This window comes from Dipteris shenzhenensis, unplaced genomic scaffold (genome assembly GCF_047967505.1).
Source record: "Dipteris shenzhenensis isolate YYH24624 ecotype China unplaced genomic scaffold, Dip_SZ_1.0 scaf0018, whole genome shotgun sequence".
Lineage (NCBI taxonomy): Eukaryota > Viridiplantae > Streptophyta > Polypodiopsida > Gleicheniales > Dipteridaceae > Dipteris > Dipteris shenzhenensis.
The window spans coordinates 14,956-32,500 of record NW_028239325.1 but is presented as its reverse complement, the minus strand read 5'-3'; the positions used below and the strand labels follow the sequence as shown (position 1 = coordinate 32,500).

The following is a 17,545-nucleotide window of genomic DNA, read 5'->3' as shown; positions in this document are numbered from 1 at the left end:
CCTTCCCGGTTGGTTACCAGCTTGACAGGGATCATCCGATGCGTTATACTAACCACTACGTAACCACAGGGCTATAGCTCAACGGTAGAGCACCTCGTTTACACGTGCGCCGATGCTTCTCGGGAAGGGTTCGTCGCTATTCAACCGATCTACGCGGAGTATCCCGTGTGAGTTACTTATGTCTTACCCTATCGGGAGATGTGGAAGAACAGTAGCATGACGAAGAATCGATCGGAAAAAGGATCGATTTCGGTGGGTTGATATGGTCAGTAGATGATCCGTCTAATGCTAAGGATGGTGGGGGCAATGCGAGGACCTCAACGAGATCTCTTCCTCGTCCTACGAACCTTGAGGTGTATGAGGGTATCGTATCTCTTTCCTAGGCGATAGAGACACTTTATAATTAAGTGGATTTGTGTCTACGGGATGCAAACCTGTGTCAACACTAAGAATCTTCTCGAGAAACTTCGGGATTGCTTCGGAGGGGACGAGTTCTTCGAGCACGCGGAACCATTTCTTTGTTATTTATAATGAAGCAAAGGATGGTGCATCAACAACTGTTTGTTCCTCCTAGCCGGTGGAAGACTAGTTGGTGGGAGAGCCCAATGCCACGAAAGAAGCATGTTGGGTTCGTGAAGCAGTTCAAGAATTTCTATATTCCGATCTGCATAGCCGAGAATGTTTACGGTTCGAATCCGTATAGCCCTAATCTTTAGTGATGGGTCGGTCCCGTCCATCGCAGCGGAACTGATTGAAATTTCCTTTACGGGTTTACGCTAGAAGGGAGGGGGGGATTCATTAAGCCCCCACCTCGAGGGAAAACCCTATTCAAGCGAGCAAGGTAAAACCCTAACCTATTTGTTCTCTGCTTCCAAACCTCGAAATACAAATGATGTCGAATAAAGGCGCTTGCGGAGGTCCTCTCGGGAAGGGGTAAAGCAGCCCGTTACCTGTCATGTTGATATTATATATCTAAGTCGATCATCTCCATCGGGCCCGGAACGGGGACCCCCCCGCCCCTATCCGCGCCCTCCGCATCAGACTCGGGAACGATTTCGCCGCCCGCAATCCCGGCCAGTTCCCCGTATAACCGCTGCGTGTGATCGATATCTTGGGCAATCGGTTCCAAGAGTTGGAGCATCTGGGCTCCGCTCTCGGGCAGGGGGCCCTCGCCCCTATCCGCGCCCTCCCTCCTGGCACTGCCGCCACTTCATCTTTCCCTTTCTGTATCGGCCTGCGGCCCCGCCACAGTCTAAGTAAAAGAGAGATAATTCCCAGGGCAATCCCAACAGGAAGAAGGGAGTCATGGTGCCGGAGAACAGCCGCGGCAACTCCGAGGAGAAGAGGTAGACCCGGTGGTTCGCTAACCGAAGAGGCGCTTCCTCCTCCTGTTCCCCCCCCAGCTGGGGCTTCCTCTGCATCCACGGCCTGCTCTGTATGCGGGGCTTCCTCGATTCCGGGTTCATCTATGCCTGCGGCGGGGGCACCCGCTAAGGGATAAAGTGACTGCGCGGCCGCGGGGAGCAATGTTAACAAACGCCCGTGGTAGTATGCTAGCAGGCTCGCATACTCGGCTATCCGTCCTGAGTAATAAGACCGGAGGAAGGAAGGGCTTGAGCTTCCAACCTCCTCAAGCAGGGCCTGCGCAAGCTCTTCCGGCTTTGCCGCCCCGGGGCGGCCGGAAAGCACATCATTCGCCGTATCCACACCCCCTGCGCATTCAGAGAAGCTACGGATTAGGGGGAAAAGTACGCCGGGGGCAAACGTTGGGGCCATACCCCCGATTTGTTCCAGAAGGTGCTGGATCTCCCGCGTTTCCTCCGGCCCCAAGGGGTACCCCCCGGTTATAGCTTCGGCGATATGATTCCGCACGTGCGCTCCCAGGCTTACTGCAAACTCGTAGAAGTCCCCTCCCGCCGGAAAACGCCCTCCCGAACACTCCCTTGCAATATGATTTGCATCAACCCAATCGAGGGCTAGGGCAGCCCGGGCATCTTCTAAGGGTACATGTGCAAACTTTTCCATCACAGGAGCATGTTGTTGCCCCATTTCCTTAAGAAACGAAAGCCGCGGCTTTTCGCCGGTTAGCTCCCTATGCTTGAGCATTGCCAGATGCGTTACACCGCGCCGGGGGGAAAGATTGTGGGGGCTCCAGGGTGAAGAGGTGGGCAATAAGTTAGCCGTTCGGCCCTTCTGGGCGGAAGATCCAGAGGAATAGAACCTGTAAAGTGAATGACGAAAAAAATGACTACATAATGGTGTTGTGCGGTGGCAATAAAGCGATAGACCCCTTAAAGGTGCATCCGATTTCCTACCTTTGAAACTAACTTCAAAACTTTCCCTTCCCCGAATCATTTCCCTGGCGGGTTCCCGAGCTTTTTTGGCGGGTTTCCGAGCTTTTTTCGAATGAATGACTGTTTTCGTGATCAATTAACGAAATGGATTTGTAAACCATACGAAATCATTATTCACTGGAATGGGATAAGTAATTAATTTATGTAATCTCTCCGAGAGAGTAGAATCCACCAGGAGTACAATAGGTATTCATGATCGATTAGCTTCAAGTATAGCTATGAAATCTTTACGTGCATTCGGTACAACTAAACCATCCGGAATTTAGCGTGTCATCAGTCCTTCAAAATATTTTTGCATCTTTGAAAAACGTGGGCTGGAATGCTACGTGGATGAATATTAGAAGCGTTCTTCATATTTCATATGTTCCCAATTGGTTGAAAAACCACCAATCCGTTTGGAATTGATATAGCTCTAGTTGGTTCTTTTCGCCATTCTTTTCATTATGTTACTATACAAGGGATCCGTATTCACCAGCAATGAATGGCCTTCCCTACAAGTAGTAGATCCAATCACGTTACAAGCAATCTTCAAGAATAAAGGTGTTTTTTCCAAATCAATAATAGCCCTTCCATGTCTGAATCCGTGTGAATATCTTTGATGATATGGAGTAGGAGGTTTCCGATAGCCCAGATGTGCGCTTGTACTCGGTAATCTTTGAAAAATGACTCTCTTTTCCCTTCTGGAATGATATTTTTTCCTCTTTCTCCCAGCAAATAAAATCAATTCGCGCGTAAATCGTACTTATATTCCGTTGCTCTTCCCCGTCCGTTCTTGATATTTATGGCAGTTTAAAGGCTGGCAAAAGAAAAGGGCTAACCGCATTTCTGGACTTGTGCCGAGGGAGAAGGTTCCTGCTGGCCGGTTTCTTTCCTCATCAGGAGATAGGTTACACCTATATGCTTTGCTTCAGTTTCCTGTTCGGTAGAAGTTTCCTGCTTTAGGTGAGTGCAGGGGAGAAGCAAGGGAAAAGCAGAGCGCTTCCATGAAGGGAAAAGCAGATGGAAAAGCTTTAGGTTCCGGGAAAAGCTTTAGGTTCCGGGAAAAGCTTTAGGTTCCGGGAGAAGCTTTAGGTTCCGCTTCTGGCAAAGGTTTAGAAAAATGGGTTCAAGAAGGTTAGGTTCTTCAACGGCGCCACTCGAGATGGAGGCTTAATTACTCCTCCATCGGGAACCCAGGGGAACCGCTTTGCCTAGCTGATCCTTCTAATACTCAATTCCGGCAACATGAATCCTCCATCGGCAGGGGAACCGCTTCCTGTTTCTTCCTGCCTGCAAAGCCTAGCTTCATCATCTTATTCGTGATCGCTTCCCCGGAATGCTGCCAGCAATAATCGAAAGAGGATTGGGATCGAGGGGAAGAAAAAGAAGCGGAAAGCTGTTGTTCATTCCCATGGAACAGATTCGAAGTCTGTCGGGGAAGAGCCACTTTCCCAACCCAAAAAAAAGTGTTGTTGCCCTCAAGTTTTCCTGCTAGCCCTTGCCGTTGCTAAAAGTGCCATAACATTTTTATTGACCCAATTTCCCCTCTCTCCTCTCATGAAGGCTAGCGTTTTCGCGCGCGGGAACCCGACAACAAGAACGCGGGGTCTACAGGTCAAACGCCTCCAACGAGTGCTACTTTCCCTGCTCGTACGCTGGCCTTCTTGCCTTCAAATGATTGGGTTCCCCGATTGGTTATGACGCGAACCCGCTAGATCAGCCAAAACCATCTGCTCATCCCACTGAAAGCCACTCCACAAGAACGAGAGTGCTCAACGATGGGCAAGCTCCTTCCACTGAATCCGCTGATGCGTGGCTAATCGAGGCTACGAGGCACAGAGCCAAAATCCGGGGTCCCTTCTGGGCTGGGAAACCTGGATAAGTTCATAAGTTCTAGGCCCCTAGAAAAAAACTCTGTTCTGCCCGCCCATCGTCCGAATCATTCGTCCGGAACCGAGCTGCCAAGGCTGGAAGCGAGCATTTGATCCGGTTCACGCGTGAAGGAGAGGTGTAACCACACAGACATTCCGTGGGATGGTAAGGTGGAACCCCCCCATTCCCCTAATAAAATGAATGAATTCTGCAATACGGGGAAGAACGGTACGAAACGATTCCAATGGTTCCCCGGGGTAGGTAGGGATTCAGGTAGGTATGACATAATTTTTTGGAACGGAAATCGAATTATTGGGGGGAAAAAATAGTACTACCAGTTGGATGCAATACATGTGTATTATTTCATTCAATACTGAATCACCCACGGAAATGGCACCTGAATCAATTACCATTTTAACCAATCGAATTGATCGATACGAGTCGATCTTCTATTCCGCTGGATAACCGAAGCAATGGATAACCCAATAGCAGCTTCGGCAGCTGCGACGGCTATTACGAATATGGAAAAGATTTCTCCCTTCATTTGTTGATCGTCAAGAAAATTGGGGAATGCTACGAGATTTCTATTGACGGCATTCGGAATCAGCTCGAGACACATCAGTGCCCTAACCATGTTTCGACTCGTGATTGATCCGGAAGAGCCACCCGAAAAGCAAGCGATTTTCCCGCCATTTCCCGAGCCATTTCTTTTCCGAATTCCAAATCCTGCCATTTTCCCACCTTATAGAATGCATGCATGCCATTTTTCCACCCGAAAAGCAAGCAAGCTCCGATTCGATCCAAAATTCATCGTCGAATATTCCGTATCAGTCACCGACGTTATCGTATAATAATAAGAAATGATTGTTGCTTTCGCTTCCATTACGGGTAGAATTCTTTCATTCTCTCGAAGATCAACGTAAAGTAAGATTAATCGTCTCGCTTGGCATGAATCATTAGGGTTTTCTGGTTCTGCGTTCTCGGTTCCTCGAAGAGATTCCAGGAGATTTCGACCGGAAGGAAGATAAAGGTCTGCCGAAATCACAGCGGGAAGGCCTCAGGCTGCCCGACTCACCACCCTTTCTAGTTAGTTCGAATCCGACTTCCGTTCATTATGACTGCAAGGCTTGTTGTGACGACTTCCAATTCCAACCGTGGGTTTTCGAGCATACGCTGAAAGTGGTGGTGCCTCCCCGAAAATCCCGCTCAAATCCCCGCATCCCGCCGGCAACACAACGGCCCGTAAGTGATCGCCTAGATCTACCCTCGAGGAGGACGAGGGTTCATCAGCGGAGCGGTTCCCCGATGGACTACTGATCGCATCCTCTTCGGGAGGCCCTGCCCCGTGTCTCCTCCTCCATGAAGGGATACATCCATATTGGTTCTGGATTAGCTCAGTCGGTAGAGCAGTGGACTGTTAATCCATGGGCCGCAAGTTCGAGTCTTGCATCCGGAGTTGGGAGCCAAAGGCAAAAGAAACCGAAAAATTTCATAGAAATACTTTCTTTTGTTCACTGAATACGGTCCACCGGGATAACGTGAAGGGAAGCCTGCTAAGCGCCTGAAAGCTCACTATAAGCAATGCCTCAGGCTTATGGAATTCGAACAAGAACTTCAAAATGAAACCTTGAGACGAGTCGTCGGGCATATACAGAAGTTCATAACATGGAGTGTGGTTTGGGCGATGCAAAGCAAGTATGGCTTTGTATCATGGAGCAGTTTCTATCGAACCTCCGAACCCCAAATCACATCATCATTGAATAGGGTTCGGCTCAGAGAGAGTTGAACTGGATCAATGAAAGAATAAATACTCGAAGAAAGGTCTTCACGCCCTTCCCTTCCCTTCCCTTCCCTTCCCTTCCCTTCCCTTCCCTTCCCTTCCCTTCCCGCGTGGAGGAGGAACCGTCCAGTATCCCCTCCGTCTTCAAGTATTTCCTTGAATCTGCAAAAACTATCCGGAAACTCAGAAAATATCTCGTTTCCGCGTTTTTAACCAAAAAACCGAGTTTGATCCTGGCTCAGAATGAACGCTAGCGATATGCTTAACACATGCAAGTCGAACGTTGTTTTCGTCCCTTCATGGAACAGTTGAAAACAAAGTGGCGAACGGGTGCGTAACGCGTGGGAATCTGCCAAACAGTTTGGGCCAAATCCCGAATAAACGAAAGCGAAAAAGCTTCGATAAAGCGTTAAAGCGCTGTTTGATGAGCCTGCGTAGTATTAGGTAGTTGGTTGGGTAAAGGCTGACCAAGCCGCAGATGCTTAGCTGATCTTTTCGGACGATCAGCCACACTGGGACTGAGACACGGCCCAGACTCCGTGGGGAGGCAGCAGTGGGGAATATTGGACAATGGGCGAAAGCCTGATCCAGCAATATCGCGTGAGTGAGTGAAAAACGTCGCGTTAGCGAGGAAGGGCAATGCCGCTTGTAAAGCTCTTTCGTCGGGTGCGCGATTGTGACAAGACTCGAGGAAGAAGCCCCGGCTAACTCCGTGCCAGCAGCCGCGGTAAGACGGGGGGGGCAAGTGTTATTCGGAATGACTGGGCGTAAAGGGCACGTAGGCAGTGAATCAGGTTGAGAGTCAAAGGCGCCAGCTCAACTGGCGGAATGCTTTCAAAACCAATTCACTCGAGTGAGATAGAGGGGAGTGGAATTTCGTGTGTAGGGATAAAATCCGGAGATATACGAAGGAACGCCGAAATAGCGAAGGCAGCTTTCTGGGTCTCTACTGACGCTGGGGTGCGAAAGCTTGGGGAGCAAACAGGATTAGATACCCTGGTAGTCCATGCCGTAAACGATGAGTGTTCGTCCTTGGTCTGCGGATCGGGGGCTCAGCTAACGCGTTAAACACTCCGCCTGGGGAGTACGGTCGCAAGACTGAAACTCAAAGGAATTGACGGGGGCCTGCACAAGCGGTGGAGCATGTGGTTTAATTCGATACAACGCGCAAAACCTTACCAGCCCTTGACATATGAACACTTGACGTATGAACACTTGACATATGAACAAGTGTGCTTGTCCTTAACGGGATGAAACGAAAATTCATACAGGTGCTGCATGGCTGTCGTCAGCTCGTGTCGTGAGACGTTTTTGGTTAACTCCTATAACGAGCGAAACCCTCGTTTTGTGTTGCTAAGACATGCTGCTCTCAAAGGATCAATGTCATCATTCACCCCCTAAAGCAGGAACATAGAACATGGGCTTCCGGCGAACGGTTCCGACGAGCGAGCCACCCGGTAATGGATGGTAAGTGAGCCGGTACCTGGGCCCATGAATCTGTGTTCAGTCTTAGGCCGGGATTGATGACACTCCCTCTGTGCCGATGTTGCACTCACAAAAGACTGCCCGTAGTTCTACTATGGAGGAAGGTGGGGATGACGTCAAGTCCGCATGGCCCTTATGGGCTGGGCTACACACGTGCTACAATGGCAATTACAATAGGAAGCAAGGCCGTAAGGCGGAGCGAATCCAGAAAGATTGCCTCAGTTCGGATTGTTCTCTGCAACTCGAGAACATAAAGTTGGAATCGCTAGTAATCGCGGATCAGCATGCCGCGGTGAATATGTACCCGGGCCCCGTACACACCGCCCGTCACACCCTGGGAATTGGTTTCGCCCGAAGCATCGACCAGGGATCACCCATTACTAAAGTGTTCCACGCCTAGTTGAGTGTGGCCCACTTTGGTATTGGTGGTCTTCTTGGCGCATACCACGGTTGGGTCAGTGACTGGGGTGAAGTCGTAACATGGTAGTCGTAGGGGAACCTGTGGCTGGAGGGAATCCTAAAGGAAGGCGCCAGCGTCCCTCCATTAACTGTACTAACGTCGGTAAAGTCAATTCGTTGGGTAAATGGCCGGGCGCTATGCGCGAGGAGAAAGCGCTATGCGCGGGGAAAGTTAGGCAGATTCGGGCTAACAAGAAATGCACTTTCCCAGGACGGCAGATTACTTTGGCCGGGCAGAAGTGGGCACTTTCCTTTAGGGAGCCACGTGCAAATCCACTGAGAATGGAAATTTCGTATATAGAATCCGCAATTGGACCATGGAGTGCAAATCCACTGAGAATTGTCCAAGGAATGGAAATTCAATCTTGCTTTCTTTGGCGTACCCACCGCGGAAAGGCATCGATTCCGGGAAGGAATTTCGGAATTGCGTATTCTAGTGGATGCGGCAAAGGCTCGCCGCACCCACCAAGAAGTTGGGCTCGCACTATCGTATCTGTTGGGGGAGCGTTGGCTCGCACTCCCCGGCAAGTTGAACGGTTGAATCATGTTGGCACACCATCGACTTTCCCTCGGCACCATTCCACGGGTTCGATTCCGGGATAGCCTTAAACTGCCATGAATATCCCCAGCTTTAATAACCAACACCACAAGACATGCCTGGAAACGGAAGAATGATTACAGAGCAAATGGCGACGAGTATCAAGGGAAAATTGAGGATTCTACAGGACGACTTCGCCGAACACATGGGCACGCTAAGAAACTTCCCCGGCCGCCCGGGGCCAGGCGATCTCAGTGAGCTCTCGGAAACCCTTTTTGTTATCCGTGACGCCACCCTGCCGGATATGCAATCGGTAGCGAGGCCTTTGGTGCAATTCGGACCGCCGTTCGATGAGTTGATGGAAGCTATAGACTGGGCTCTCGCCCCCCTGTGGCAAACCCCGCTTCCAAATTCACGCCGAGGCCTTCAGCCTATCCTGCCCCTATTGACACGAGTTGGGATCAAGTGGGAACTCACCGTAACCGAGATCACCGAAAAGGTAAACCTGGGGTTGGACGTGCGAATATGGGATTATTTCGAGCCAAATGTGTTTCTTTTTTATGTATGTAATCTTTCTTATGTATGGAATCTTGGAGCTCAAATCTTGGCAATCATCGCACCACTTCTACTAGGAGTAGCCTTTCTAGTGTTAGCCGAACGTAAAGTCATGGCTTCCATGCAACGTCGGAGGGGTCCTAATGTAGTGGGATTATTTGGGTTGTTACAACCTTTAGCGGATGGTTTGAAATTAATTATAAAGGAACCCATTTCACCTTCAAGTGCTAATTTCTTTCTTTCGAGAACCCTTTTTTGGTAGCTATTTGTTCCAATTGCTCCTCGTGATGCTGCGGAACCTCGGTAATTAGGATCTTAGGACGCAGCCATACCTATGATGCAAGGAATAATTGACTCACATCATGACATTCCGGTCTTCTTAATCATTATTCTGATCTTTGTACCACGGATGTTGGTTCGCACCTCATGGCATTTCCATTACTGAAGAAATCCCATTCCTGAAAGAGTGGTTCATGGAACTACTATAGAGATTATTCGGACCATTTTTCCTAGTCTCATTCCGATGTTTATTGCTATACCACTTTTTGCTTCATCACATTCAATGGACGGGGCAGTAGATCCAGCCATTACTATCAAAGCTATTGGACATCAACGGTATCGGAGTGCGCCCCTTGACGAAGGTGATGGAAGTGCAACGAAATGCACCGGACTGCTTCTACAGTCCACAAAGCATCTGGCTTACCGGATGAGAGACGAGAATCAAGGGAAATTCTCGTCTGACGTCGAGAGACTCAAGGGACTAGAGCATGCCAGAAACGGGAGGTTGAGGTGTTACCCATGCATTGAAAAGGCTCCCCCAGCTAATGAGAAGCCTATGGTTCCATTCCCGAAGTCGTTGGAGGTATACATCCCTGCTTCCAGTATAGGCAATACGCAGGAAATGGATGCTCAGCTTGCGATGTCCAATGACAGCGCTGAAGTAGTGAATCCATCGACACCACAGCTAGTGGCATACAACTTCGGACCCAACAGGCCTGACCCCGTCATCTCTGGAATGGGGGATCCCCGACACGTTGGCAACAACCACAGTAGTTACGAAACTACCGGAGGAAGAACGATGCCGAAGGTTGACTGTTCCTGCTCTGCCTTCCCCGGGGACGGAGGTCCTACGGTAGGTAACAGCAAGCACGAGCACTTTACCGAAGGGGACCAGCGCTTATATTCCACCAGGGTCTCAACTGCTCGCAGTAAGGAACGTTGCGAAATTCCGGTGGAAACTCAGGGGTCACAGAGAATTGACCATAAGTGGAAATGGTTGTATTATTCCAGGTAAGACATATCAGCCTTTTCGTTTGGGGGGTTACCTTGTCGGTCGGTCGGCTTAATTGAACGGGAAACAGATTCCTAGCTTGCCGGGAATGTCACCGTTCGATCCACCGGAGTGTGACGGTCTATCCTTGAAAGACTTGAGAAAGACCTAACGAAATAGTAGTATACTCCTCAAGTGTTAATAGGCGCGGAGAGCTGTTTGCGGGGAAACTTGCAAGTACAGTTCGGAGGGAGGCGAATGGACCTAGAAAGGGGCTGGCCGTCGACCCAACCTTATGAGTATTCAGACTATAACAGTTCCGATGAATAGTCATTAACTTCTGACAGTTATACGATTCCAGAGGATGATTCGGAATTGGGTTAATTATGTTTATTAGAAGTGGACAATTGAGTGGTTGTACCAGCTAAGACTCATTCATGTACGATTATAACTCTGGCTGATGTACCTTACAGTCGGGCTGTACCTTCCCCAGGTGTTAAACGTGATGCTGTACCTGGTTGTTCAAATTAGATTTCCATTTTTATATAACGAGAGGGAGTTTACTACGGTTAGCGCAGTGAGATCCGTGGAACTAATTATGCGTTTACGCCTATTGCCGTGGAAGCTGTTTCCAAGGATGATTATCTGGAATGGATATCTGGTCAATGAGCAATGATGCAATCACCAATAATGCTAGCCGCACGCCTGCAGCACTTCGAGGTGGGGGCTTAATGAACCCCCCCCTCCCTATGCCCTTGCTAATGGAAAAGGGATACTCGCACGGAAGAGATAGTTGCTTCTCATGAAATAAAGTATCATTTCTTCCCCTTGCTAGGGACGGGATTTCAACCATCAATTGGGTTTCCGCGGGGAACATCGCAGAAAGATCGAGTTTTTGGGGGTTCCCGGGAATCCGAAGCTTAAGTTCAGTTTTTGTGCTCTGTTAGTTGGAGGAGGGGACACAAGCCCTCCCCTGAAAAGCAGGAACCGCCACGACAAGGCCAGAGCACTTGGTCCTGTACCCGGTCGCCTAGTGGAGGGACCTCCACGTAGGGAGCAAGGGGAGGTCGAATGACTGAAGCCACTCGCCGGGCTTTTGCTCCCAGCTGAGAACCCCAGTTGTTCAATCAGCCGGCATACGCAATCAAACCTCCAATCGGGTTTGCCTCGAATCATGAAGTCGGCTCCCACTCGTCCGCTTTCCTCGGCATGTCTTCCATCACGAGTGGTGTGGTTCCGTGTCGCATTTTTCTAGCATAACATATTTCGGTGGAAGATTGTTTTTCCATTCCGGCTTTTCGTTATTCCTGATTCATTCCCTGGCCCGGCAAAGGAGGAAAAGAGAGTGGGAAGGCTTTTCGTGATTCCCTGGCCCGGCAAAGGGGGAAAAGGGAGTGGGGAGGCTTATCCGGATTTATTCCCGGCAAAGGCTTTTGCTTATTTCGGATGTATTCCGGATGGAATCCGGATTCGGGGAGTGGGAAGGCTCTTTTGACCAAGTTTGAGAATTCTTTGTTTTGCCAAAAACGGCCCACCACTCTGCCCGCACTCCAATCCACTCCATCGGGAAGCCCCGGCCACTGCGAACGGGGGCCAGCTGGCTGTCCGAGCCCGATGAAGTTCCTCGGGGCTGAAGGTCAAGAGCAGCGAATGGGTATCCCCGGCCGGCCTCGGATTCCGTCGGTCTTCCACCACCCCTGCTGTGACTGTCATAGGTGCAAAAGTTCCCGTTTTGTTTCCTGTCATAGTGGGATTGCCTCCTTTGGGCTAAAGGTGTTCACTCCTCTGGTTCCTGGTGAACTTCGTTCATAGCTGCGGTTCACATCGTGAACTCCTAATGTAGTTAACTCGGTTCGGTGAACTCCTGGATCGAATCAACTTGGTGTGCTAGCATTCCCTTCCCAGGCATAACCCTCTACAAGTGTAGCTTGGGCAGGTAAGGCGGCCATTCAAAGCTAGCAGCACAGGTTCACTTCGTGAATGATGGTTGGCTAGCAGTGCCTGGCATAACCTCTTATAAGTGTGGCTTGGGCTGGTTCTATAGAGAAAGCTGCATCTTCAGCTATCGGCACTCGTTCACTTGTTGAATTTATTGTCTGGCATAGGCACAAATCGCTGTGAAATTACCTTTCGTGTTGGTGGGTCTGGGCCCCACCTTGGTAGAGGTAGGCTACGGGTCTGTACCCTTCGGCTGTGCCTTTTGGGCCGTGGCTTATTACTCGAGGAAGAGAGAACTATAGAGAAGTGCCTCGACTTGTGGCTTTTAGCGGTTGAAAATGCCAGGCATTGAATACCTATCTATATGTATGCCTCGAGAGAGAAAGATGCACTGATAAATAGAAAATAAATGCAGTGAATATGCGCCGCTGGCATGCATGTGTGAAAGGATGAGATGCGGTTTATGGTTCCCGGGCCACAAAGAGACCATCATTGTTGGCCCTCATGCTTCGGTCGAGTGGTCCTTCGGACCCCGGGAACCTGGCGGAGGAAGCGTAAAGCCTTTCACCGGCCAGAAAACCATTCTCCCTTCCATCAATCCCGGGTGGGCAGATGATTCTGGCCCTTATTAGTGCCTCTCTAACAAGTATCTTAGCCGTAAGATTGGGTCTCGCATTGTATCGGTGACTGGTTCGTCACCGCATAGATAGGCAGCCTGGCTGATCTCGGCTAGGCTGAGAGATTCCGATCCCGGCTGAATGAAAGTGATTCATTTCAGGAATCTGATTCTTGGAGGAGAATCGGGGGGGGGTTCATTAAGCCCCTCCCCCGAGGCAAAAACCTACTCCAGTCTAGCCTATTTGTTTTCGAGTAATATTGAACATTTCTGTTAGGTAAGGGAAGAGCCGGAACCAGCCAACCAAGAAGGGGGGGTGACCCGCAAGGGCCACCCGAAAGGATCTAAAGCCTCTTCTGCGATGCTATAAAGTGTGAACCAACCCCCGCAGTATAAAGAGCAAAATAGTAAAACATGATTGAGGAAGACCTCTCGGGACTTGCAAAGCTGACCAGCTACCAACACGACTTGTTTATGCCTATCGAAGAACCTTTTGATGCTAATTCGCGGGAAACTATACGAGACATACAAGATAACTAATATACGAAACGAAAGCGACCGGTGGAAATACGTCAGTTTCTTACTCATGTAAATGAACTATTTCTTGGCAACTTAGACGACTTGTTTAGAGTTTTGTTTCGCACCCGACCAGAAGGAATTATATCTTAACAAATGGCTTTATGGAGCATTCGTTTTAATTCATATTTAGCCGCAAGCTTTCATAGGTTCTGATCTCATATATTCTTATTAGACACCCATATAACTTCCTTCAATGACATATGACTAAACCTTGACATATAACTCAACCCTTTTTTGCGACCTTTCCACTCACCTTCCCCATATTTCCGAAATTTCGTACGTTTTGGATATAGCACTTGAAATGAGTCCCTTTTTGAATTCGGAATATGAGATCCACACTTCGTATCCTGAGATCTTTTTGTACAGATGGCTAGGCTCGTCTCGTCTTCGTATGCCCTACTCCCCCCCGTTCCGGGTCCGATGGAAACCGATTTGACTATGTAGTAGTCGTTTGGTTATGTCAAGGGGTGAGTGCTGTGTTGAGCTCTGTATCACAAGCATAGCATTTGGCTACCCATATCCACGCGGTTGAGGGCCTAGCGGACTGCGTGCGGGCTTTTCTTTCACTCATCAGCGAGTGCGTCCGCTTCTGGAGCGGAGGGCCCGGCGGCCTCTGAGTCTGTGTCGCCAGCTTGTTGACGAAACCGGCGACGTGAAGCATATCGAGGTATATAAAAGCCATATACCAATTATAGCTCCTGATGAGGGATGCGCCACTCCCCGCTAGCGAGATAGGAACCAGCTCCAAAAAGCAATATTGGCCATCCGCAAGCTATCCTTGCGTTCCCCCCGATGAGGTATATAACAGCTATATACAAATTCTGAGGGATGCGCCGGTACCCACCGCACTGGAAAAAAAGCTATAAAGCTTGGTTTTAAACCAAGCATGCTTCTCGGGGTGTTGAAGCATTGAACCTCTATCACCCAGCCCGGGATTTGGTGAAATTCCTCATTTCTCAAGCTTAAATGTTCACATTGAGTCCTTTCCAAACCTATTATTTCTCAATGGGAGGGGGGCGGCCCGGGGGGGGCCGCCTTCTCATGAACTGGTATAATCGAGGCTACGGAGATGGCCAACTCTATTAGAAAATGAAAAGGTGAACGGGTAACGACTTAAAACCAGATATCTGGGGGGGTGAACAGAGCTGCTGTGAGAAGCGAATGAACCCTCGAAATACGACGATTGTTAAAACGGGTTTTCAAATAAATAGCTTTTGATTCCAGCAAACAGATAACCATTACTGAGACCTAAAAACATATCAACGAAATAAGCAAAATACGAACGGTTAACATTATGTAGTCAGGAACCTTAGGTTGTGGCTTAATTATGAGCGAATTAGTGGATGTGATACTCGGACAGTAACGAAAGTGCCGAACATTGAAGACTACCCAACCAAAGGTGACGAAGAGGAACAAAAGAAAGCAGAAACCACTTGAGTAAAACAATTTCTCATATTCTTTTCTTCATCTTTCATAGCAACTAAGGATCAAATAGCGCCAAATTTGATAAGTAATAAAGGAGAGAACGAAATGAGGACATAATGTTGGAAACGTAGTAACATATGTGCTCAGGGCCTCCGTCAATCATGTACGAATGGAAAACAAGTCTGAATGAGGCGGAAAAGTAAGAAGTTTAGCTAATGAAGGAATGGGCTCTTCCGAGAACAGGTGGGACGTGAACCGTGTTAAGAAGAAGCGAATCAATATCCGAAAAACGCAAATTCTCGGTTCTTCCATAATTGTTTTAGATACGAAACGCTTCATCCCAAACATTTGATCAATTCTACAGCGATGAGCTCGATCATCCCCCGCCAGGCCTCGTCGTCCCCGAAAGCAGAAGGCGACAGGGATTCCTCAGGAAAAGGTCCCGCTTCTCCAAAGGAAGAAGAGGGGCCAGCAGCCCGGCCCGCTTCCTTAGGCTGCGGGCTAGCTTCAGAGGAAGGGCCCCCTGCTTCCGTCGGACCCGATCCGGGATCCTCCCCGCCTCCCGAAGGGCCCTCCGTTTCCGAGTCAGAATACTCTATCCCCATGAGTTCCTCATATGAGTCCCGGACTTGACGGAGAGTGTGGACAAGCGGGTCCAAGGTTTGGCGCATTTCTACCGGGCTAGGGGGTAAAGGTCCCTCAATGAACTCTCTCAAGCGATTCCGGACCGAAATCGAATCGGCCACCACTTGTTCCCTCCCTTCCTCTCCTGACGTGGCCGCCAAATACTCCACGCGGCGAAGCGTCACTTCTTCCAAGTGGCCAAGGTTTAAATTCAAACCTTGTAGGGCTTCAGGTCGGGGCCCCTCGGGACGGTTTAAATCCTCGAGTACAGTTTCGACGGTTCCAAGCTCTTCTCGGAACTCGATTGCGACATGCGCGATAGCTATCTCTTCGACGAGAGCAGGCGGGGTTTCCTCTGGCTCTTGAGGGTCGGGTTCCTCCTCGTCTAACTTGAGCCGTTTGCTACAACTAGGGTCCTCCCCCTCATCAGTAGCGGCTATACTAGGCCGCAGCAAACTAAGCAAAGCAGCAACCATGGCCGCAAAGTCCAAACATACCGGGGCCAGCTTCCGAGTCAGACATCTATTACGAAATCTAGGTATTATTTCGTTGCGAAAGAAAACGAGCCGGCGCGCCATAGATAGAATTACCAGAGCCGTTATAAGAAGAAATGCACGGAGTGCTCCACCTCCTGTGAATGAATGCATGTACGTAACAGCACCGATGGTGCTTGCTAAAGCTCCGAGTGACCCCAACAAGAGAGGCCACGGGCTTGGATCTACTGAATGGTAGGGATGCCTTTTAGAGACACTCATGTGGGATCCTTCTTCCGTGTTCGTTAGCTTTCCGAATGATATTTATGGCAGTTTAAGGATAGAATTTTCGAATCGATTGAATTCGTTAGGATTGGAGCTCCATTATATATACGAAATTTTGTAGCCACGGGCTGCTATGAGATTGGAAGCTTTTCCCAGGGAAGGGAAGTGGCTCCCGGCTTCCAAAGCAAATTTGAAGGTAGCGCCCACGGTGGCATTTTCCCTAATGCTTCCCGCTCACTTTGGCGTTTTCGCTTCCGCTTACCCGAAAGCGTGGCTAAAAAGCATTAGGCTTCCGCTATCCGCTCCAAAGTGCCAATCATTTTCCGCTTCCGGCTAGTAGCGGGAAACCGAAAGCCTTCATTTCTTTCGAGTCCGCATGAACTCTAATAATTGCGTATTATAGTGGTTCTTTGCGGGTTTGGCTGGCCGTTAGGCGGGCTAGCCGCATCCACCCGCATGAAAAGAAGCCTTCGAATCATGTTGGGGAGCGTTGACTCGCACTTCCCCTCCGAAAAGTAAAGTTGAATCATGTTTTCATGCTTGGCACACTATCATTAGCCACTGGCACACTATTGCTTTGCTTTAAAAGGCTATGGCTAAAAAGCCAAGCACGGGTTCCCGAAGCTAGGCCCTGGCCCTTCCATCTGTTGGGTGCCTCCCACCTTTCCTACCCTTTTCTTGTTCCCTAGGAATTGAGTGGTCGGAAGGGGGAAGGCAGCGGGTTTTGGTCCCGTCATTCGGAGGTTCGAATCCTTCCGTCCCAGATCTTGATGCATAAGTAGATACACCCCATCTCCTTTTCTGTGATCTTTTTTTTTCTTCTTTTGTGGGAGAGTCAGGAACATTCTAAATTGGGACGGACTACTTCGAGTCCCTCCTCCCACCTATTGATGGATCGTCCAGTTCATGTTACGACGGTGAGCCGGATATAGCAATAGATCCCGGGGCGAAAAACAATATTAAGAATAATTCATGAAATTAGCCTATTGGATGTATGCCGGACCCGCTCATATCGGTACTCTACGAGTAGCCAGTTCCTTTAAGAATGTACATGCCATAATGCATGCTCCTCTGGGAGATGACCATTTCAATGTAATGTGATCTACGTCGGAGAGGGATTTCACCCCAGTAACTGCTAGTATAGTGGACCGTCACGTATCAGCACGTGGATCTCAGGAAAGGGTTATTAATAATAGAAATCGAAAAGATGAGGAATAATGTCCCGATCCAATTGTCTTGACGCCTACATGTACCTCTAGTATCTCACAAGAAGATTCGCAGAATTTCGTGGATCGAGCTTCTATCTATTCTAC

The 17,545-nt window shown here is 49.2% G+C and overlaps 1 pseudogene; it reads left to right on the top strand.

Moving 5' to 3' along the window:
• The first annotated feature begins 6,205 nt into the window (after positions 1-6,205).
• Positions 6,206-7,986, top strand: LOC147879429 (18S ribosomal RNA; annotated as a pseudogene).
• The last annotated feature ends 9,559 nt before the right edge of the window (positions 7,987-17,545 follow it).